General features: G+C 45.4%; 1 long non-coding RNA gene across 1 annotated transcript; it reads left to right on the forward strand.

Moving 5' to 3' along the window:
• Positions 1–57: 57 nt before the first annotated feature.
• LOC143441978 (uncharacterized) lies at positions 58–8,682 on the forward strand. Its single transcript, XR_013109808.1, has 3 exons — positions 58–1,083; positions 3,191–3,325; positions 6,489–8,682. It is a non-coding gene; the product is annotated as an uncharacterized LOC143441978 (long non-coding RNA).
• Positions 8,683–24,761: the final 16,079 nt, after the last annotated feature.

The raw sequence follows: 24,761 nt of genomic DNA on the forward strand, positions 1-24,761 counted from the left end.
TTTTTTTTTTTTTTTTTTAATGGATTGTTCTTATGTAGCCCAGACTGGCCTTAAATTTGTGATCTTGCCTTCTGAAACCACCAAGCTCGGCGTTGGCCCTCTTCTTTTTAACATGGATGACACAGATGTTTTGGGGCCTGGTTCTTCCAGTGCTGTTCCTTGTTAAGGTTTAACCACACTCAACGGAAAAGGAGTCTGGTATAAAAATGCAATTCCTATGGGAGGGGAAGTGCTTGCTTTGGAGTCTCATACACCCAGGTGTCATCTCTTCCTGTGCTGCTTCACTGCTTCTTCGCAGGTGCTGATGCTGGGACACATATTAAGGTACTGGAGTAGATGCTCAGATCCTAGAAAACAGGCTCAGATTCTGGGGTGCATGCTTATATCCTGGAGTGTATACTCAGATCCTGGAGGACAGGCTCAGATCTGGGGTATAGTTTCTGATCTTGGGATAAATGCTCAGATCCTGGAGGCATGTTATTCACGATCCAGGTGATTTTTCAGGGTTGCAAGATTCCCAGACATTCATCAAAGCCTTGGTGACTTGATTTGACTTCAGATCTCTAGAGAGCCCGTGGGATGAATTGCCTGAAGTGGATATAACACTTGGATGGCTTTTGGCTAGAGTCCCAGGGAGACAGTGGCAGTCCTAATTGGGCTATTCCTTTGTACACTGTCATACTTCTGGCAACTTGATAAAAACCTAGGTATACCTGGGAAGAGGGAACTTGGATTGAGGAATTGCCCCCCCACCCCCATCACATTGGCCTGTGGGCATATTTGTTATTTGTGGGGGAATTTTTTGTGTGTTTGTTTTTTTAATGATTGATTGTGCTGGTGGGTTTTGGCTATATGAGCAAGTCAGTAAGCAGAGTTCCTTTGTGGTCTCTCAGTTTCTGCCTCCAGCTTCCCACCTTGAGTTCCTGCCTCCGTGTTTTTTTTTTTGTTTTTTTTTTTTTTTTTTTGACAGTGGACTGTAACTCGGAAGTCAAACACACCCCTTTCTCCCGCTCTTGGGTTCGGTCAATGTTTATCCCAGGAAGAGTGAAGCAAACTGGGACACAGGCCTTGCATCATTTAAAGGTAAAGAGTTGATGGTGAAGACGGACGTGCGATGGCTGTGTGTGTTGGCATGTGTATTTGTGGACGACGTGTAGCTGAAACGTGTGTTGACAATGTTGGAATGGAGCAGACTCCAAAGCAACAGCATTGATCTGAGTGTTTGTGCCGCTGAGGCGAGGGAGGAAGTGGCTATTGCTGGGCTTCCAGCCAGCTCTGCTGTCCCGGGTTCACACTCCCCGACAGCCTGTGAAGGCAGCGCTTATGGTAGGGATCACGCGTCTCTGTGCTGGGGCTCAGTCTGTGAGGAATCGGAGGCCTCGATGAGTTGCTGGAGTCCTCCTGGCACATCTCTGAGCTGAGGGATGCTGCCAGATCACTGCTTCCCAGACGAATGTGCGAGCGAGTAAGCGCTCAAAGTCAACCCAGAAGATCTTAAAAAAAAAAAAAAAAAAAAAAAAATGAGGCAAATCTTGAGCCTGATAAGAGGAAGATGCTTTTCGTGAATTATTATTATTTTACCTTCTGGAAGCTACCAGAAATTTCCATTTGGACTAAACCTGCTAGGGTGCTCTGCTTTTTCTAGTGCACTTTCCTGAGGTATGTGGGGTCTGTGTGTTGAGATGCTACCAGGGGCAGAAGAAGGGGTGTCAGCGCAGAGTACCCACTGGCTGGTGGGCCTCAGGAAAGCCATTCATTTATTCTGTCCCAAACCCACCAGGAGCACAATTACCATCACATTAATACCCAGAAAGACCAAGGCTAGTATTTATAGCTCAAAATAAACAGTAAAAAATCCCAGCATCTTATGATCTTTAAATGAAACCGAGGCAGATAATTTATGGTCTTAAGTGACTGTGTGAAGATGCAGAACCCAGCAGAGCCTCGGGAGGCTGTGGGGTGTTTCTCAGAAACCTTCAGCATCCACTGCAAGTTTATTAAGCATGGAAACCAGACAGCACGTCTGCCCAGCGTGGATATTTGACTATCAGCTTTTTAGTTTCCTACATTTGAGCCAATGCAATATTTTCTTACAGAGCTGCGGCACTGGGAGATTCTGACGGGATCCCACAGGGAGAGGCACAATTAAGAATCTCATGCAACAGAGCATCCCTTTGTCCTTGTGATTAGCGGAAGTGAGGACATTCACCCTGGCAAAATAGTGCTGATGTAGGTTCTCTTGAGTTTGGCTCTTTATGTTGAGAGGAACCATATTTGCAGATTAAAAAAAGAAAAAAAAAAAAAACCCAACAAAAAACCCTTGTCTCCTCACAAGCTGTGGTATTTTATTACCTCAGCATTATGAACAGTAAAACATTGACTTTAGGATAACAACGATTGTTTTAGCAGCATTCTGTTATGGTGGATACTATGAGAATATTTCATACTTATCAGTTTTTTTTTTTTTTAAAAAAAACCTCTAAGGCTATGTCTACCTAATTCTCAAACATATTCTCATTTCAGTATAAAAGTTTAAAAGAGAAAAAAAAGCAATTAATGAGCCACCTCATGGTGTATAGATAGAAATATCTAGATAATCACACTCATGTTTGATTTGGCTTGATTGATTAATTAATTAAACATTTATTGAGCCCAGGCAGTGCTAGCGGCTGCTTTGCCGAGTCTGATAGTCAGGGACCTGAAAGGTAATTTGCAAGCGTTGGTCCTTCCTGCAAAGAGCACTGGGAGAGGTGACCATGATGACTAATCGCCCTCATCAGTTGAGGTGAGAAGGGCCTCTCTCTCTCACTTACCCTGGCTTCATACTGGGTGCCCCTTAGCGTCACAGGCTAAGCACTTGGTTCTCATAGTGCTGGGGCATCAGGTCTCTCCTTGTGCCTGCATGGGGAAGACATAGAACATGGATATGTATGTATCCATGGGTATTTATGTGTGCATGCATGAAGACTGTGTAGATGGGGGGGGGGGCAGTGTGGTGGTGGTGTGGAAGTCCCGCTTCTATCATTGAAGGGCTGTTGGTGGGTATCAAATTGTAAGATGCTCGTGCCCCCTGATGCAGCCATTCTGCTTTCTGGGAATTATCTTAATGTAACCCTGTGTCCAAGATACTAATATTTCTTATTTCATTGTTCATCCATCAACTATCTAATGAGCTTCTGCTGCATTCCAGGGACTATTCAGGAGGGTCAAGAAGCAGCAATGAACAAGACAGATTGGTTCTTGCTTTCCAGTAGCTTTCGTTCTAACATGAACGGGAGGGAGATGATGGACAGGAGACTACAGAGCAGCTAGCCTCTTCTTTCAGGTGAGCTCCAAGTGTGAAGATGTAAATTTGGAAGAAGTCAGGCCCTTGGAAGGTGACCTCATTTGCTTTCTACAGCTGCAATAAATACCATGACCAAAAGCAACTTGGGAAGGATAAGGTTTCTTTCATTGTACACCTCCTGGGTCACAGTTCATTATGAATTCCTTGGAGATCCATGGAGGGATATTGCTTGTTGGCATCCTCTCCATGGCTTGCTCAGCTTGCTTTCTTATACAACCTAGGATCACCTGCCATTGTCCACAGTGGGCTGGCCCTTTCCTCAGCAATCATTCATTAATCAAGAAAGCCTCTCCAGATTTGCCCTCAGGCATCTAATGGAGGCAATCCCTCAGCTGAGGTTTCTTCTTCTCAGATGTCTTAGTTACTTGACTATGGCTGTGAAGAGACACCATGTCTAAGGCAACTTCCTGAAGAATGAGTTTATTGGGTGCTTCCAGTTTCTGAGGGTGAGCTCATGGCCCTCACAGTGGGGAGCGCAGAAGCAGGTGAGGTGCTGGGCAGCAGCTGAGAGCTACAGGCTTACCTGCAAGTAGGAGGCAGAGAGAGATGACTGAGGATGGGCACTGGGGCCATCCTCAGGAACATACCTCCTGCAGCAAGGCCACACTTCCCAACAGTTCCACCAATGAGGGGATCAAGTATTTAAATATAAGAGCCAATGGGGACCGTTCTCATTTAAACCACCATACCAGATGTGTCTAGGTTTGTGTCGCATTGACAACAAACAAACAAACAAATACAAACTTAACCAGTACAACCAGGCAACAAAATCCACCATTGTCTTGATCTTGGACTCTGAAGCCTCCAGAACTATGAGTATCAGGTGTCTATTTTTCATAAGCTGTCCAGTTTATGCTGATTTGCTATAAAATCCTGGGTGGACTTATGATACATATGCCAGGATACCTTGTTTCATCACCAAGTAACTGATTTTCTGGTCAGACCAGGATCATTGAATGGAGAATGGTGTTACTGTGCTCACATCCTTCCTTTCAGCAGACATAGCACTCCAGTGCTGACACAGACTCTCCCCACCCCCAGCATCTGCAGTCAGGTGGGATGATACCCAAGGCACTGCTCCTTGCCCCACTTGTTAGATGTCCCTGCAAAGCAGTTCTAGGCTAGTGAGCGTGACTATCCTTTGGTAGCTGGTCTGATGCAAACCTGCAGATTTCTATATCCGAGTCACGGCACCAGTAATGTGTTTATAAAAAGATAGAGATAAAGACAGTATGTTCTGTGGGTGTGTGGAGAGGTATGAGGGAAGGTGATGTCTCATCGGGCCCATGCAGAGGCATCTCTTCCCCCTGAGGGACCAGGGCGTGGGGAGGGGAGCCAGGAATGTAGTAGAGGCAGAGAGAGAGAGAGAGAGAGAGAGAGAGAGAGAGAGAGAGAGAGAGAGAAGAGAAGAAGAGAGAAGAGAGAGAGAGAGGAGAGGAGAGGAGAGGAGAGGAGAGGAGAGGAGAGGAGAGGAGAGGAGAGGAGAAGAGAAGAGAAGAGAAGAGAAGAGAAGAGAAGAGAAGAGAAGAGAAGAGAAGAGAAGAAGAGAAGCAGAGGCCAGCCATGAACATGTGGAAAGAGGGGGAATGGAAGGGGGAGAGGGGAGGGGACAGAGAGGAGCTAGAGGCAAGAGATCAAGAGATCAAGAGAAGGAGGAGGGGGTAAGCAGCCCCCTTTATAGTGGGCCAGGCCTACCTGGCTGTTGCCAGGTAACTGTGGGGAGGAACATACCTGGCTGTTGCCAGGTAACTGTGGAGGTGGAGTTTAGACAGAATACTAACACCACTGGAGAATCCTTGTGCAAGGAGATAGCTGCAGGGCAGGAAAGGCAGGGACTTGAACCACCCTGGGCTCAGCACTCAATTGCACAACCTGCTGTTTTGTGGGCTCTGTCAGGATGCCTTCTCCTGAGTTGTTTGGGATGCTATACTTGCAGCCTCTTCCTTGATCTATGGGTACCCCAATTGCTGTACCTCCCTCTCCTGCCATATGCCCAGATTCCTTGAGTGTTCCTAGGCAGTGGTGTGAACTTGGAAGGTTACATGTGTATTCATGTGGATTCAGCCAGACTAGTGAAAGGCACACAGACATGGGAATTTATGGGCACATAGGAGGGGAAATAAAACACAAAGGAGGTTCTCTGCACTTGGCCTAGGTGAGAGAGCCTTGGAATCCATAGCTAGCCTGATTGGTTAGGGTGTTTCCTGACGCTATGCTGTAAAACCTGGAGGCAGAGGTGTTTGTTTCCAGAGGAAAGAGGAAGTGAAAGACGTCACAGAGCACGAACAACCTAGGAAACATTGCCAAAGGAACAGAGTTTTTACTTGGTAATTGACCTCTGAGTAATGGACAGATAACTCCACGTCAGAGCTAATTATACATTCAAATTGTCTCTAATACCATAATGGTGTTTGCCTTAAGCATATAGGTAAAAGACAGTCATACTAAAACAACCATAGCTACAACAGATTGTCACTAGATACCCAATATCAAAAGAAGTAATTTGGCTTGGCATGGAGGCACATGCCTTTAATCCCAGTCCCCAGGAGACAGAGGCAGGTAGATCTCTATGAATTCCAGGCCAGCCTGGTCTACATGTGGGTTCCAGGATAGCCAGGGCTACACAGTGAGACCCTGTCTCAAAAATTGCAGCATCAAAAGCAGAAAATGCTGTAAGGAGGATTAAAGCATGGAGATTTTACTTAAAAGAGGTGGAAGAAGGGGCAGAGGAACAGCGAAACAATTAACCAGTGAAGTGGCAATTGTCCGATCTAGAAATAATTTCCTTAAATGAAAATGGATTAAATTCTCCAATCAGAAGATGTGGAGTGGCTGAATGGATGTTAAAAATGAAATTAAGTCACAGTGAATTTTGTGTTCTGTAAGAGACTCAAGTTAGCTTTACAGCATCAGGAAGTAAGGGGTGGAGCTGGGCATTGTGGGTAAATCCAGCCTCCCAGCACCTGGGAGTCAAGGCAAGAGGATGAAGAATTTGAGGACAGGCTGAGCTGTATACTAAGTTTTAGGACAGTTAATGGTACATACGTTGAAACCATTACAAGAGGCAAAGAAAATCGTTGGGGTGTAATAAAGGAGACAACTCATCAAGACTATAAAATAATGATAGATATATGTCACACAGGACAATGGTGTGCCTAAATATATGAAGATGTCAACAGATCCAATGGGAGAAACAGACCCAATTCCAGCTACTGGTGGAGCACCCAGATGAAAAATCAATAAAAACTCACCACACGCTAGACCAAGTGGACCTAAGAGACATAACTAGAACTTTGCATCCCGAGGCAACTGGATATATTGTTTCTGAAGCAGACATCTTCTCTATGGTGTTTGGATCATCCAAGAAGTCCTCAACAATACAAGAAGATGGAAGCTGTTTGAAACATCTTTTCACAAAGCTAGAAGAAAATCATAAATACTTGATGTCTTAGTTACTGTTCTGTTGCTGTGAAGAGACACCATGACCAAAGCAACACTTAGAAAGCATTTAATTGGGGGCTTGTTTACAGTTTTAGAGGGTTAGTTCACAATCATCATGGTGGGAAGCAAGCATGGTGCTGAGACCTTTGCATCTTGATCCACAGGTAACAGGCAGAGAAAGTGACACTGGGCCTTGTGTGAGCTTTCAAAACCTCAAAGCCCACTCCCAATGACACACCTCCTCCAGCAAGGCCATACCTCCTAATCCTTTTCAAACAGTTTCACTGGGAACCAAGCATTCAAGCACGTAAGCCTATGGGGGCCATTCTCATTCAGACTATCAACTTTGTGAATGACACAATGTGGCCTTAAATACACCCCAGGCAAAGTAGCAGAAAGCAGGCAGCAATGGGTAACTAAGACCCATTTCTCTTTGTCTTGGAGGCTCCTAAATCTAAGACAAAAGGTGTTTTGTGTTGCCTGGTGAGGTCTTCAAACTGTGCCCTCAGCTGGAGGAAGCAGGCAGCTTGTTCTGTGGTCTCTGTCAGGACAGTGATCCTGGTTACCTGCATGACTTAATCACCTGCTGAGAACCCATTTCCTAACAACAACACCTTGGGGGTTAGGATTTCCAGGGAGTTATGTCATAAGCATTCAGATCATAGCAACACACAGTATGTTTTGTTTTTTTTTTTTTTTAATTGATTTATTCTATGTATGTGAGCACACTGTCTCTCTCTTCAGACACACCCGAAGAAGGCATCAGATCCCATTACAGATGGTTGTGAGCCACCATGTGGTTGCTGGGAATTGAACTCAGGACCTCTGGAAGAGCAGTCAGTGCTCTTAACTGCTGAGCCATCTCTCCAACACACAATGATTTTAAAGAATCAAAGGAGAAATGAAACACCTGAGACAGGGCAGAGGTGATTCTGCAGTGGTAAGAAGCATACACTAACCTAGAGGACTGGAGTTCAGTTCCCAGTACCCACATTGGCCAACTTACAGCTGCCTGTAACAAAGCTCCAGAGGGATCTGGTGTCTCTGGCCTCCTTGGACATCTGTAATCGCACACACAACACACACACACACACACACACTACACACACACACTCAGCCTGACAACCTGGTTTTTGATTCCCAGGATCCAGATGATGGGAGAAGAGAATTGACCCCTGCAAGTTGTTTTGTCTTCCTTATGCACACTGTGGCGCATGTGTGCCCCTCTAACAAGCATGTACAAGCAAACAGATACATGTAATATATTTTTAAAAGATTTTAAACAACCCAACTTTATACTTTAAGGAATGAACCAAAAGACTATCAAAGGAAGTAGGAGGGATGGAGATCAGAGCAGAAACAAATGAAATCACGTCTATGAAAAAAGAGGTGACAGAGAAGATCAATGAGATAAAGATCCTGCTTCTGAAGAAATAAATCGAGTGGATTGCCGTTAGCTGGACTGAGGGTGGCGGTGAGGGCAGACCTAAAATCAGCAGTATAAAGGAGACATTAAAACAGATCTCACAGAAACATGAAGGATTATAAGAGTACTGTGCAAAAAACTGGATAACTCACAGTAAGTGTACAATCTGCACAGTGAACTGAGTTATGAAGAATAGAAAACATGAACACACAAAAATTTTCCACACACTGTCAGATGACTATCCTCCCCCTGCCTAAAGTTAAAAAAAAAAAAAAATCCCATTTACAATAAACAGCATCAAAATGAACAAAGAAAGTAAGGCCAGCTGTGATGTCTCATGACTTTAACCTCTTCACTGGGGAGGCAGAGGCAAGGGTATTCCAATATCCTTGGAAATATGGAAATATGGAAAGCCCCATTCTCAGTTATTAATTATGCCAATCCGGGGCAGGACAAGTGGTACCTGTAGAACTGAGGTAGGTTATGAGGATCTTGTGAGCCTCCCTCCCACTCTCCAATGAGCGAGGTTAGCAGCAACATCTGACTTAGAAGCTTGCTGTTTCATGATGATTTCAGCATCATGACTGTATGCCTGCATCTTCTGGAGGTCACTGTCGGTGCTCTGCTCCAGGACGGTCATGTTCTATGTAAGTATAAGGCTATGAGGCGACCCCTCACGTAGTGACATGGGCATTCTCCCGGCCCCATATGCACTGCAGTGTTCTTTACAACAGCCATGATCCAAAGTAATCAGTGAGTCTGTCCACAGTTAAAATGATAGAGAGACAACTCCCCCCTCTCTCTCCTCTCTTCTCTCTCTTTCGTCCTGCCCCTTCTTTCCCCTGTACAAATGCACACATATGCACACATATATGTACACACAAAGAGACTAGATTTGATCCAACCTTTATAAAGAAGACTATTCATCACGGTGACTCTGGAGGGCAGGGTACGAAATGAAATAAGCCACACATAGAGATGTAAGCACTGGATGATCTGATTAAAAGGAGATCCTAAAATGTTAACTGTGTAGAAACACCGAGGGTGTTATCAGGAGCTAGGGTGGGTGCAAAGACGGGGTTCTGGTCTCATGGTTCAAAGTTTCATTTGTGTAGAGTAAGTCCTGGAGACTGGTGGGCAGCATGACAACTTGGTGCCACACAGATCTGATTCTTACTAAGGGAACAGATTCCAGATGTTCCTTTTGTTTGTCTGAGACACTACATAGCCCTGGCTGACCTGGAATTCACTATGTAGACCACAGGATGGCCTTAAAATCACAGAGATTTTCTGGCTCTGCCTCCTAAGTGCTGGGATTAAAGGCATGCACCACTATGCCCAGCCTTGTATTCTACACACACACACACACACACACACACACACACACACACACACACCTACATTGCATAAAGTCATAGATATCTTAATTAACCTCATTATGGTAATCACAAGCATTCAGTATCAGGTTTCCATAGCTTCTGACCCAACCAACTATGGTTAGAGACTAAAAAAAATTGCATCTTGACTAGAAAAATGTGTGAGCATTTTTTCTTGTCATCCACTGAATACGACATCCATTGCTATTCCCTGAGGCCTTGAATTATATCGATGATTTAAATGATTCAGGAGGATTGTGTAAGTTATGTGCAAATTCTTGACTGTTGGCTTATCTATCCTTAGGAATTCTAATCCCTATAGACGGCAAAGGACGATTTCCCAGTATGGCGACTCATTACACTGTATTCCTTAAAAGCATACCATTTTTATTTGTTAGCTGTACTTTACAGATGCTGGGGGAAAAGAGGTCACAGGATTTTTGTCTGTGCCTGCCTCCAGCAGTTGCTTGGTAATTCTAAAGACCTGGTACAAGAAAATCACCATCTCCAGAAACAGTGATGGCCCTGGTTGGTCACATACAAAAGCAGGTGCTATTCAAGAAGGTGGAGATAAAGGATTTGTCCACAGGTTAGTTTAAAGACAGACTTAGTGTGTCTCTCCGCAGCTCCAGGGCCTGTGAGTTACGTCCAGAGCACCCCTCCTTCCACAGTTCCTGGTCTGGTTTAAGGAAGAAGTTTAAGAAAATGAAAATTGGTGTTTTCCTTCACCATTTTCACACCTTAAGCGAAGTATCTGTCTTTGCACTGGGCTCGTCCATCAAGAGAGGATGATAGTATCTGGAGTGATTTATTACATGAAGGTAGTAGGAAGGAAAAACACCCCCTTTCACCTCGTAGGGCTGCCTTACAATAGAGCCAGATCATGGGTTTGCAGAGGGGATGGGAGATTACCAGTGAGACAGAGATCATTCCTCACCACTGCTGGAGGGTGGGCTCTCCACTAGAGGGGCTGGCTGCTGGAGAGGGGGCTGCCCCTGCTTCTGCTGCTCCCAGAAGATGTGTGGTCTGGGGGTGGGGGGAGTGAGAGGTTGGGAGATTGAAAGAGAATGTGGATTCTACCAAGAGCAGAAGTCCAAAAGTATTTTCAGGACTGGTGTTATAAGTGGCTTACAAATATCATTCTGTGTGGTTTTTTTTTTTTTTTTTTTTTTTTTTTTTTTTTTTTTTTTTTTTTTTTTTTTTATGGGGGGGGTTGGTGTTGAGTGAGAAATGTCCCTCATAGGCTCATGTATGTGAACTTGGTCCCTGGGTGGTGGTGCTGTTGGTGGAATCTATGGAACCTTCAGGAGGCGAAGCCTTGCTGAACACCCTCCCTCCCCTGATCCCTGTATGTAGATAAAATGTGATCAGACAGCTTTCTTCCTCTGCTGCCAGACAGTTCCTGCCTCTTGGTGTGCATTCCCGGCCATGATGGACTCAATGACTCTGGAATCATAAATGCTTTTCTTTTCCAAGTTGCTCTTACCAGAGTCTTGTTGTACTTACAGAAAAGGAACCATGGGCACTCAGTGTGGCGACACACGCCTCTCCTTGCCCTTATGCTGCCTTTGCTCTTCAGCGCTTTCCTTTTCACTGGACACTTATCCCACCCACCCTGCTGGAGGGGAGCAAATTCAGACCTTTCTCTTATCTCACACCTCTCCACTAGAGCAGGCAGAGTCTAGTGCTTAGCAACCCTTATGGACCCATCCCTCAGAAGACCTGTGTTCCTAGCCAGACTCCCCGAAAGCCTTTCCTCAGTGCCAGGCTGGGGTTAGTGTGTCTTGACTCCATAGTCCTTTGGTGTTGGGTTCCATGCCCTATGTACATGATAGCACTGTATTTAATCAGCAAGCCAAGCAAATGCAAGTCGGGGAATACCACTCACAGGCCTGAATACCATCCCAGCTCCCAAATTATGGAAAATCCCTGGGAGAGGTAAGTCTCTGTATTGCAGATAATGAGAAACTAAGAAATTGAACAAGGGGCCAGAGTGATGGCTTAACAACTAGGGGTACTTGGGTGCTGGGGTTCAGACATGTGGGTTCTATTCCCAGCATGCACATGGCAGCTCTCAGCCATCCAGACTGCCCATAAGTCCAGTTCCAAGGGCTTCACTGTCTTCTTACCCTGTGGGCAACAGGCACATATGTGGTGCACATACAAGCATTCAGGCAAAACACTCACATATTAAAATAAAAATAAATAGACAAAAGAAGATGTAACTAGAGGAATGCCAGTTCTAGGCCAGCTGTGGGGACTCAGTGGTGCGCTTTTTCATATCATCCCAGTTAGCTGTATTTGTCTTTGATGGAGAAAAAAAATGCCAGATTGGTGGCCAATGCAGCTTGTCAGGCAATGCTACAGGCTGTCAGGACCCACTACAGCCAAACTCAGGATTAGACTGCATCTGTAAACTCAGGGTTAATGTGTATACTAAACAGTAGTTCTGGTTCAGAAATAACAACCGTCTTGGAAAGACATGGTCAAGTCAACAACCTTTCTCTCTCCTGCTTTTGTAGACAAACCCAGTGCCCAGTGACTTGAAGAATGTAGAATGGGATTTTGCTAGACTCTGCCTCCCAGACTTTACATGGATGGAGTCCTGTTTACGGTGCTTGTTATATATAGTTGTAAGCCCAAGAGTGAAGACCAAGTTGTTTTATTTCTAGAAAGTTTGGTATGCAGTCCATTCATCCATCCATCCATCCATCCATCTATCCATCCATCCTTCTATCCATCCTTTCTTCCACCCATCTAACCATCCATGCATCTATGTATCTTGTGTGTGTGTGTGTGTGGTGTGTCGGATGTATAGGGGTTAAACATATTTCTTCTATTGGCTTGTATCCCCAGCCCTAATAAATACTTTAAGAATTATTTTTATTGTATGTATATAAGTGTTTTGCCTGTGTGCATCATATGTATGCCCAGTGTCCTTGGAAGACAGAAGGGGGAATCAGATGTCCTCAAACTGGAATTATGGACAGTTGTGAGTTGCCACAGAGGTGCTGGGAATCAAACCTGAGTCCTCTGCAAAAACAAGTACTGTTAACCACGGAGTCATTATCTCTCCAGCCCTCATAATGAACACTTCCCGAATGACTTAGTGGTGCCGTAATGTTTTCTCCACTCAGAGTTTTTGGATGATGATGATGATGATGACGACTGTATTGAGGATAAAGGTGTCTGACCTCTATTGTATCTGGGTCCTGCTTAACTATGCCACAACAATTTAGCAGGAAAGGCCTGTGCCATCTCCTGACACAGTGTTCATCCCAAGGGCAGGCACTGTATGCCTAACCTGCAAGGAAGCATAACTATGCATTACTTATGATAGATCTGTGTCTCTTCAGCTTGTGGTGCTTCAGTTGAGTTGTCCTGGAAATGGCAGGTGCCCACCACAGCTGGAGCCTGAGCCAGCCACTTCTCCATCAGCCCGTAGGACAGAACTGACAGCGTTACCTTTGTCTGGACCCAACTTTGGAAAGATTCGATTTTCCTAATTCCCCTCCAGGTCCTGAGGGGAGTCAGTGACTGATTAGTTCCAGAATAGTCATGTGCTGGTCGTATTTATAGCACTAATTAATTAATACAGGTAAAGAGCTTGGAAGATAAACGCTCTGCCAGTACTGTGTCTTAAAATGACGATTAACACCCAGGCTGGGGACCTTCGAATGTGAACGTATGGGGGAAAATGTGCCTTCCCAGGTGGAGCCTTTTAAAAAGCAGCCACTTGATTACGGAAGACATAAATTAACTGGAGGAAGCAGAGCTCAGTCGGTGACAGACTGTCGTCAGAATCCTTCCCCGTTTGGTTTCCATTTAAATCGACACATATGGCGAGGGGTTGTTTAAGGGTTTCAAGCATACATGCATGCTCTTCAGGGAATATGGATGCCGAGAGTTAAGTGAACTTAGGGGGTGGCCCGGCTTCTCAGCAGCGGGAGAAGCAGGAGAATCAAGCAGTGCTTAGGCATGCAAGGGCAAGAGGGCTCAGGGATGCTGGGCTGGCTTCGCCACACTGTGTTCAGGTAGGGATAAAGAGAAGCCCCTCAGACGTGCAGTGTTGATGTGTGTTCAACGTTCTCTTGCTGTAAAAAAAACAAAAACAAAAACAAAAACAAAAAAACCACTCTGACCAAATAGCAACTTGGGGAAGGAGGGGTTTGTTTCAGGTTCCAGTCCATCATGGAGGCAAGCTGAAGCAAGAACTGAAACAAACCACAGAAGAATGCTGTTTACTGGCTCACTCTCTGCTTCATTCCTTTCACAGCTTGGGCTCACCTGCCTAGGGATGGAGCTGCCCACAGTGGACTGGGCCCTAATATGCCTGGGCCCATAAGCCTAGGATGGAGCTGCCCATGGTGGGCTGGGCCCTAACACACATTAATCAATACAGTCTCACAGTCATGGTCACAAGCCAATCTGATCAAGACAATTAAAATCCCCTCTTTCCAGGTGACATTAGGTTGTGTCTGGTTGACAGTAAAATCTAACTAACACAGAGTATCTGTCTGGGAAGAACTGATGGCATAAAGACCTAATCTAGGCCCTGGTGATCAGGTACTGTGTAAATTGTTTCTGCAGAGATGTGAAAAGTATATGTTTACCCAAGGTAGGGCACCAACCACACACCCAAACAATGGTTTCACCTAGGTCTAGCTTGGCAAACAGGTGAGTTTGTTGGGTTTACCTATAGGAAAATGGGCAAGGAATTACTTCTCAGATTTCTGCTGGTTAGCTTTGGTCATTTTGGCACAAAGTAGAGTCACCTGGAAAAAGGGAACTACAGTTAAGGAAATGCCTTCATCGGACTGGCCTGTGGGCATTTTCTTGATTAATAACTGACGTGGGAGGACCCAGCCCACTGTAGGTTGTGCCACTCCCAGGCAAGTAGTCCTGTGTTGTAGAAGACGGCAGACTGAGCAAGTCAGGAGAGCAGGCCAGGAAGCAGCACCTTCTCCTCCGTGGCCTGTGTTTCAACCTTTGTCTCCAGGTTGCCGCCTTGATTGACTGCCCTGACTTCTCTTGACTGTGACCTGTATCCTTTCCCCAGAAGTCAGTTTGGTCAGTATTTTATTACAGCAACAGAAATCAAACCAGGACAGGACCATTAGTGGGCTTCATCACCGGCAAAAGCAAATTTGCAGTTCTGTGTTGGGCATCTGACCCAACCTGAGAATCCAGTTGGGGTCCTCAAGAGAATATGAGGTCCTTTGCTGGGGAAAACCACATAAACAGGCCCTTATTTCAACCTCCAGAGTACTAATCTTGCTAAGGTGGAGCCTCTCAGAGGCCAAGGGAGTGTTTGCCTAGAGGTAAACCCCCGTTTTGTGGCATTTGGGATTGAGCCCATGCCCTTTCACATATTAGGCAATTGTTTTACAACTGAGTCACACCCTAGCCCTTCCCTGGGGGATTCTAGGCAGGGGCTCTACCACTGAGCCCCTCACTGGGGGATTCTAGACAAGAGCTCTACCTCTGAGCCACACCTCCATCCTCTCACTGGGGGATTCTAGGCAGGGGCTCTGCCAACAAGTTCCACCTTCACGCTTTTTTATTTTGAGAAGATTTTGCTAAATTGCCCAGGCATATCTTGAACTTGCAATAGTCAGCTTCAGTCTTGCAAGTAGCCGAGATAACAAGCCTGTGCCATCACACTGGCTGGTGCACACACTTTTGATGTTTCTTAGTAGCAAAACCCTGGGGCTGTGCCCATCTGTACCCATCAGGCTTTTTTTGCTGACAGGCAACTGAAACTAACTCCAACACATTAGGAATTTACTGGAAGGCTTCCAGGCAGCTCTGGAGAGGATGGGAAGCCTGAAGGGAAAGGCCTGGGGAAAGGAGAGGAAGCAGGGCTGATTAAGACATCTGGGTAGAATTGCAGACAATGGTAGACATCTGGCTACATCTGCAAGTCCACAGCAAGGCTGGAATTAAAGGGCTCCTTCCCTCTACAACATTCCTTGTAGCTCTAGGGTCTGGGCTTTTAAGGAGCTCCAGTGGTCTTCTAGTTTGCCAGTGGTAAAACATTTTGACTAAAAGCAACTTGGATTTATTTTCAGTATACAGGTTACAGTCCATTATAAAGGGAAGGCAGGGAAGGAACTCAAAGCAGGAACTTAGAGGCAGGAACTGAAGCTGGGACCATGGAGGAGGGCTGCTTACTGGCCTGCTCCTAGGCTCCTGCTCAGCTTTCTCATACAGCTCCCTGATCCCCACCCGCCTAGGTATGGTACCGCCCACAATGGGCTTTGCCCTAAAAAGCTCTACAGATGTGGCCATAGACCAATCCAATAGAGCCAGGTCTTCAACTGAGGTCCCTCCTTCCTGGTGTGTCAAGTTGACAACCAAGATTAGCCATCACAGGTGACCAAGCCCAGATGAATGGTTGCCTCATGGCTAGAGAAGGGCAGGACCCTCAAGAGGAAGGAGGCACATTGAAGGAAACAGACCTGAGAAGAGTGACAATGAATATTGAACAGTCACAGCAGCAGATGCCCCTTTGAACAAGGACTCCTTCCCTGCTGAGACCACACCACAGGCTAGAATGACACTGCATTGTAAAGAACTATCCTCCGAGCCTCATAGTCTATCTTCAGGAGTTCAGCTGAGTCTGCTTATCCTAGATCATCATGGCTGGGCTTGCTGACTGATGATTTTCTGGTTTGGAAGGAGGATCACGGGACTATCATCTGAGTATTCAGAACCAGTTCTATGCAATTCTTCTCTAAATGCGGGTGGCCTCAGGGTCTCTGGGAGGGGCTAGAGAATATAGATGGGGAAGGATAAAGGGAGGGATTCTCTCCCACAACTACTGGGAGGCCATCATTCTTGCTGTGTGCAGACCTTCCACTGTGCCTGACATCTGTGCTCTCACCCATAACCCTTACCCATAGCTCTGTAAGGAAGGCCAATAAACTCATTGGTTCTCCTGGTGAACTTGGTGGAATTGTACCTTGGTTTGTTGTAGGAAGAGAGGTAGACATTGTTTATGTCTTCCCCAGGGAAGAATACCACATCCTGGTATTCCATCATGACCCTATTGGAAGCTCTAGAGAGGCATGGGGTTGAGCAGTAGGTGTGGTCCTCATTTACTCTCCTCTGAGGTCCAGGGTGTGTGTTAAGGCCCAGGCTCACAGGTAAGTATCCTTTTTCCCTGACTTCCTGGGTCCTCTGTCCTCCGCCTGTGGGAGGGTCCTTGTGGGTGCTGCTTCATATTGCATTTTTCTCCCATTCTATAAATTCCCATGGGTACAACAGCAGCTGTGTCTGGGGACTTCCAGAGCCTTTCCAGGACCCCACACGAGGACGATCCAACTACATTTCAGTGCATGGCTTCATTTGTCCAGGAGGAATATGATTCTTGGCTACCTCTTCTCTTCCCAAACACTTAGTCCTTTAGACGTGCTCTTTAAAATTCTCTTCTTTTGCTTTTGGGTGCTTGTTCTTCTGTGAAATCAGTGCTTCACTGACGTCTTTTACAGTTCGGTCTCTGGTTTGTCTGAGACCTCATTATCAGCCGACTCTGGGGATTGATGGTGAAGCAATGAACAAGGCTAGCAAATCAACAGTCCATCCAGCCTGTGGAGCCTTACGGTGCTAGGTCTTCCCTCTTGGTGGAGCATGGCGTGGGGTTTTGTTTCCTCAAGCTTTCATTGCAAGCTCACTTCTTGTTTGCAAATGGCTGTGAGTGTCTTAGTCTCTAGACTCAGCACTGCACTCTTGGGGTCATCCCCTCTCTTGAAGACTTCTGGGATTTGATTCAATGCAATAGTGTGAGTTCTCCCCAAGACAAGGAGCTAGCCTCATGGAATCATGTCTGAGACGATCTGCAGTCATACTGGTGTGCATATATCACTGGGAATGGGGTATCACACAAACACAATGTCACCTGCCTTCTGCATGTCAGTCTGTCTTCAAGTCTACCTCCTTCAGTGGCTGCTCAAAATAACCCCCTTCTTTCTCCTTGTTTATTAAGGTTGTGTTTAATACATGTAACACAAAAATGACCATGTTAACTTCACATTTTTAAAGAAAAATAGGGTGTATCTGTGTGTGCATGCTCATGTATGTTCACATGCTCATGTGTGCGCCGGTGCCTATGGAGGCTAGAAGAGGGCATTGCAATTGTGAGCTGTCCTGTATGGGTGCTAAGACCTGAATTCCAGTCCTCTGCAAGAGCAGCAAGTTCTTTTAACTACTCAGCCACCCCTCCAGCCTCCATCCTAATCATCCTAATTATCCTAATCATTCTAATCATCCTAAAGCGGACTGTTTAGTGCTAGGGCATGCGAGATTCCACCATCTTCTCTAGAACACGGCCTTTTTGGAACCAAACCTCTGTACTCATTAAACAGCAACTCTGCACCCCCAGCTCCTGCAACTGTCAGGCTCCTCCTGTCTCTATAAACTTGACTACTACAACAACTTCCTAGAAGTGGAATAATACCATAGTGTTTTGTGATTGGCTACTATCACTTTATACAGCGTCCTGAGGTTCATCCGTGTAACATATATTAGAATGTGTGGGGGTTTATTTTTGGCCTGTGTAATATTCCACTGTATGGACAGACTGTAGTTTATCCACTCCTGTAGGTGCTGTTGTGAACATGTGGGATACGTGTACACACACACACACACACACACACACACACACACACACACACAGAGTGATCTTGCTTTCTATCCTTTTAGGCATATATCTAGAAGAGGCATTGCCACACCAGATAGTAATTTTATTTTCCATATTTTGAGGAATCTGTCTTCATACTGTTTTCCCACAGTGGCTTTACCATTGTGCAGCTTGCCCACAGTGCATTCTCCCTCGTGTGAGGCAGTACATCTCTGTGACTTTGATTAGTACTTCCCCAGTGAGAACTAATGAACACCTTTCCTCATGTGTGTTGCCCATTTTATTGGTCTTCCTTGAAGAAAAACTAGTTAGTCCCTTTGCTTGTTTTTCAAAGTGAGCTATTGTTTGGAGTTATTTTAATGTTCTGCATTTAAACCCTCAACAGACTTATCATTTGTTAATTCCCTTCTATTATGTATCCTCCTCCTCTTCCTCCTCTTCCTCATACCCATCCCCCTCTTCTTCATATCCATCCTCCTCTTCTTCCTCCTCCTCTTTTTCCTCCTCTTCCTTCTCTTCTTCCTCCTTTTTATTTTTTGTTTTTGTTATTTTATTTTTCGAAACAAGGTTTCTCTGTGTAACCCTGGCTGTCCTGGAACTCACTCTGTAGACCAGGCTGGCCTTGATCTGCCCGCCTCTGCCTCCAGAGTGCTGGGATTAAAGTTGTGCACCACCACTGCCTGATTTAATGATATCTTTCAATGCATTAAAAATTTACAACTAATTTTTTAAACTCTCTCTCTCTCTCTCTCTCTCTCTCTCTCTCTCTCTCTCTCTCTCTGTGTGTGTGTGTGTGTGTATAAAATGGTGTATATATGGAGGTCAGAGGGCAACTTGGAGGAGTTGGTTCCTTCTTTCTGCCATGTAGGATTTGGGGCTTGACCTCAGATCTTCAGGTTTGGTTACACATGCTTTAACTGGCTGATCTTATGCACCTGAGCTTTCAGATTTTTTCCCCAAACACTCAGCACCTGTCCAGCACACTGTGTAACGGGCCAACCACTGAAGCTTGTTGCTGTCCTTTGCTGCCTTTACTGGAAGGTCAGCATCACCATGGCTGGGATCATCCTTGGCTTCATGCTCCTAAGGGCAGCCATGGTATGCTGTAGGCACTTAATTCATATTTATTATGTATGCTGGCATACATGTATCTATGCCCCCTTCTCCTGGACCCTGTAGCCTTGTCAGGTGTGTTTGTTGCCCTTTTGATGCTATGATGGAAGGCCTGACAGATACAACTTATGATGGAAGGCATTATATTGGCTCACAGTTTCACAGAATTAAGCCCATATTTGCTTGGCCCTAGGGGCTTGGACAGGATCACGTTGATGGGAATGTGAGGAGGCAATGAACTATTCTCTTCACAGTGGACCAATAAGCAGCCAGGGATACTATACCCTCAAGGACCTCCCTCACCCCGAGACCCTAAGGCTGGCTTCTAATTTTTTTTTTCTTTTACTATCTCAAAATAGCGCCACCTGCTGGAGATCACTAAGCACTCAACAAGTGAACCTATGGGTTTTCAGATGGAAACTATACATAATACCAGGCAGGGCTGAGAGTCTGTGCTCAAGAAGTCCTTCCAGTCAGTGGCTGCTCCACAGGGCTGCTCAGGCATTCTGCTTCCATCTTTGAGTTTCGGAGGGGTGTGTAAGCTGGCTGACACTGGAACAGATCTGTCTCACTGCTGGCTTTATGACTTCATGCCGACAAAACATTATGATTTAGTGATGGATATTCTACTCTCATCTGCCCTCATAACAGAGATGCAGGAAGGCCCTCTTCCTGACTCTGCCCTTCCCAGATGCACAGTGGCAGCTTCAGGCCAGATTCTACCATCTCTGTTGCTGTGGCACCAATGATATTTCCTGCTCTGGCCATGGATAATAACTCCTTGACTAGGCAGTCCTTCATGCATTGCTCCTCTGTATTTCTTACTGTGAGAGGAAGTAGATCCACAACGACGCCCTCAATTGGAGAACGCTTGACCCAGTTTCATCGTTTACCTTTCAGTGTTGTCTGTGGTGTTACTTTCTGTTGCCACACTGGAAACTCTGCTCAAGTTGACTAAGCTAAAAAGCAGCCTTGTGCTGCCTATGGGTGAGTGGTTTCCAGTGTTCATGAGAGTGGTGGATTTAAATGAATGTGTTTGCATTTTGGCTGCTTCAACCAAATTCTCCCTCCTAGGTAATGTCTTCCTTTTGAGGTCTATGAAGATAATCCACATATTAAACGGACCTTCAAAAAAATGTCATGTGGTCTGTTCTAGGCACTATTTTAATCCTGCATCCCTGCCGGGGGGGGGGGGGACTAGTATTACAAACTTTTGATTGATATGACAAAAAAATTCCTAACAGAAACCACTTAAGGGAGATAAAGATGTATTGTGGCTTATGATTTCAGAGGGTTCAGCCCATGGTCTCTGGGCCTGTGCCCCTGGTTAGAAGCATGTGGCAGACGACAGCTAGTCAAATTATCTTGGACCATGATCGCAAAGCATGACAGAAACTGGGATGCTATACCCCCACAGCCCCACCCCAGTGACCCAACTTCCTCCAGCTAGCTTCCATGCCCTCAAGTTTCCTGATCTGTGTCCCCACTCCAATAGTTCCACCAGTTGGGGACCAAGTGCTGAGCATATGAGCCTAGAAGGGACACTCACTCTTGGCATGGTCACTGTGGGTCAGGTGGTTCTACCAATGTTGTGAATGTGGAAGATGAGGTGTAGGAAACTAACTTGCCAAGGTTAAGTAACTTATGTGAGGATACTCAGGGAATGTGCAAAAACCAATTACAGATTCTAGCTCAGACTCTAACCCAGCTCTCTGGGCCTCCAACCTAGAGCAAATCAGTTACTTTGTTGATTTATTCATTGATATTACCCTGCCACCCATGTGTAAGCACAAGTGTTTGGGGGGTCAGTGGACAACTTTCATGAGTTGGTAATCCCTGAGTTTATAGTGGCTGTCATAAACAAACCCAGGTGGTGGTGATTCCCAACTACGGCATCTCTCCTTAAAGACTTTTTTTGTTGTTGTTGTTTATTTTGAGACAAGGTTTCATTTAGCTGAGCCGGGACTTGAACTTGTTAAGTAGCCAAGGATAGCCTTGGACTCGTGATCTTTCTATTTCTATTCCAAGTGCTGGGATTGCAGACGTGTGTCCCCCATACCTGCTTTCTTTCAAGAGTTCACCAAGCAGTAGTGTTTTGTTTTGTTTTTTTTTTTTTTTTTTGTGGGCTGTTTTATTATGCATTAAAGTTGTCTTAGTCCAGTGGTTCTCAATCTGTGGGTTTCAACCCCTGCAGGAGCCACATATCAGATATCTTGGATATTAAATATTTACATTACAATTTATAAAGGTAGCAAAATTACAGTTATAAGGTAGCAACAAAGTAATTTTTTAGTTGGGGGTCACCACATGAGGAACTGTACTAAAGGGTCACAGCATTAGGAAGGTTGAGAATCACTGGCTTAAGTTGTTTTAAGATTGATTTTAGTTTTAAAAATATTTGTTAATTTTATTTTATGTATGAACACGTTGCCTGCAAGAATGTATGTGTTTTTGAGAGTGGGCTTGGTGCCTGTGGATGTCAGAAGAGGGTATCAGATTTCCTGGTACTGAGGTTCACGATGGTTGGGAATGTCACGTGGGTACCTTCAGAGGCCAAAGGAGGGTCTTGGATCTCCTGGAAATGGCATTATGGATGCTTAGGAGCAGCTGTGTAGGTGCTGGGAACTCACGCCGGCCCTAACCATTAATCCATCTCTCCAGCCCCATCTAATTTAATTTTAAACGGAGCCCTATGATTGGTGTTTGGTCACGGTCTAAAGTGTAGCTCATGGTTCTTCACCCAAACTCATGGTCTTTTTGAGATCTCCACTGGAGGTTTGGGACTTCATGAAATTTCTCTAGCATGGCCCATACCTCAGTGCTTTTTAATGAAGCCTACCTGCCGGGTTTTACAGCTCCTTAAAAAAAAAAAAAAGCCTAAGAAGAAATTATCATCCTCAGTGAGGTGACCCAATCACAAAAGAACACACATGGTATTTACACGTTGATAAGCGGATGTTAGCCCAAAAGCTTGGAATAGAGAAGACTCAACTCACAGACCACCTGAAGCGCATGAAGAAGGAAGACCAAGTGGGGATGCCTCAGTCCTACTTAGAAGGAGTAACAAAATACTAAAGGGAGCAAATATGGAAACAAAACGTGGGACAGAAACTGAAGGAGGGGCCATCAGTTTCCATTCCACCTGGGTATCCATCCCATGTACAGTCACCTAAACTAGACACTGATGTGGATGGCTGGAAGTACATGCTGACAAGAACCTGATATAGCTGTCTCCTTAGAGGTCTGTCAGAGACTGACACATTCAGAGGACAATGCTCACAGCTAACCACTGATCTGATCAAGGGTTTCCCAATGGAGAAGTCAGAGAGAAGACTGAAGGAGCAGAAAGGGATTGCGACCCCATGAGGAGAGCAACAATGCCAACCAACCAGAGCTCCCCAAGGCCTAAACCACCAGCCTGGGAGCACATATGGAGAGACCCATGACTCCAGCTGTACATGAAGGGGAGGACAGCCTTGTCGGGCATAGGTGGGAGAGGAGATTCTTGGTCCCATGAAGGACAAACACCGAGTGGGGGGGAAATGTGAGGGTGGGGAGGTGGGAATGGGGGGGAGGTGGGAGCACAGCTTCATAGAAGCATGAGGAGGGGAGATGGGATAGGAGGTTTCTGGGTGGTGGGGGAAAGTGGGGTAAGGGGATAAAATCTGAAATGTGAATATAATAACCAATTAAAAAATGGTACATAAACAAACAAAAAAAAGACTTCCTGTGTTTCAGTCAGATCTTCTAGGGAGTTCTAGAGCTCCTCTTTATGAAACTGTCTATTGTTCGTTATTCTTTTCCACCAAACACAGCCTCTTCGCCACCCAGGGACCCTATCCCCACTTGCTTAAGACAGTATAGCAACTGTACCCCCTAAGTTCCTGTGCTTATGCACATTATGAGAAAGCTGCCAGAGGAGGAAGCCAGAGAAATAATAGGGTTCATCTCATATGTCTGCTTTTCTTCTTCTTTAAAAAAATTTTTATTGGATATTTTATTTACATTTCAGATGTTATCCCCTTTCCCCATTCTCTCCCCCATCAAGAAACCCCCATCCGATCCCCCCTCCTTCTGCTTCTATGAGGATGTGCCCCCATACATCCACCTACTCCCACCTCCCTGCCCTCGAATTCCCCCACACTGGGGCATCCAGCCTTCATGGGACATAGGCCCTCCTCTCCCACCTATACCTGACAAGGCCATCCTCCCCTACATATACAGCTGGAGCACGAGTCCTTCCCTATGTGCTCCCAGGCTGGTAAAACTGCTTTTCTTCAAAGTCCAGTACTGCCTGCTGTTCAGGGTCTGTAAACAGTAGCCTCATATATTTGTCTGGCCTTACAGTTGCTTTTGGCAGGAGGGTAAGGTTCATCTCAGTTTTTCTGGCAGGGCTAGAGGCTAAAGTTCTCCAATATTTCTTAAATAATATATTATTTGAAATATGGATGTTGATATTTATTTGCCCGTGTCTATGTTTTAAAGCTTAGCAAAATTCGATTAATTAACAGATGGATAAAATGCGACTTTAACTCTTCCTCTGCCACTTGGGTGACATTTAATAAACTAGCTCTTCATTAACATGGGCAGTGCAGTTTAGTGCTTACACAAAGCTACTAAAGAACCAGCCTTGGGATGGTGGCAAGAGAGCTGGTCTTAACTTTGGCTGCGCTGCTAACCATTGGTACCAACACAGACACCAGCCTCAGTTTCCCCATCTGTAACACAAACTGAGTGGGCTGTACGTCTTCAGGTCCCTGTAATGAGGGTTACAGCAAATGCCAGCAAGGCATTTGCTCTCCCCCAACAGCTAACTTTCTTCAGAGGGTGAACACAGACATTCTGGCTGTGCCAAGTGTCCAAGTCACTGGAACAGGCAGAGAACTGAAATCTTGGAAGAGAAAAGCTGAGCATTATGGACTAGTAAATTTTGTATGAAAACTTTCGATCTTTGTAATTCCCATGGAGCAGTCTTTTCCTCTCCATTTCTCAGCTTGAAAAACTGAGGGCCAGAGAGAATGCGGGAAACCTCAGAAGGAACACAGTAGCCCAGGCCTCTCCAGCTTGCTGAACACAGTAGCCCAGGCTCCCCCTGCTTGGTGTTCTTTATGCTAACACTGCCAGGAGAAAGCTGCCCTAATGCCAGGGGAGTTGAAAGAGACCTACACTTTGTCTTTAGTATAAAATCTAACTTTATTTTTTTCAAGAACATTCAACTATGGGCCTTCCACAGGTCAGGGATCTAAGGTTACATGAAATTCCCCAAAGCAACCTTCGCAGCTAATAAGTGAAGTCAGGATTCTTTCATTAGTGAATGTTTATCTCACAAGGTGAGGGGTCTCTGTAGACATTTGTGCACATGCGTGTTCTTATTGTACCGGGTCACATCACTGCTTTTTGTTAGTGCTGTCCTCTTCC

This window comes from Arvicanthis niloticus, chromosome 1, assembly GCF_011762505.2.
Source record: "Arvicanthis niloticus isolate mArvNil1 chromosome 1, mArvNil1.pat.X, whole genome shotgun sequence".
NCBI lineage: Eukaryota > Metazoa > Chordata > Mammalia > Rodentia > Muridae > Arvicanthis > Arvicanthis niloticus.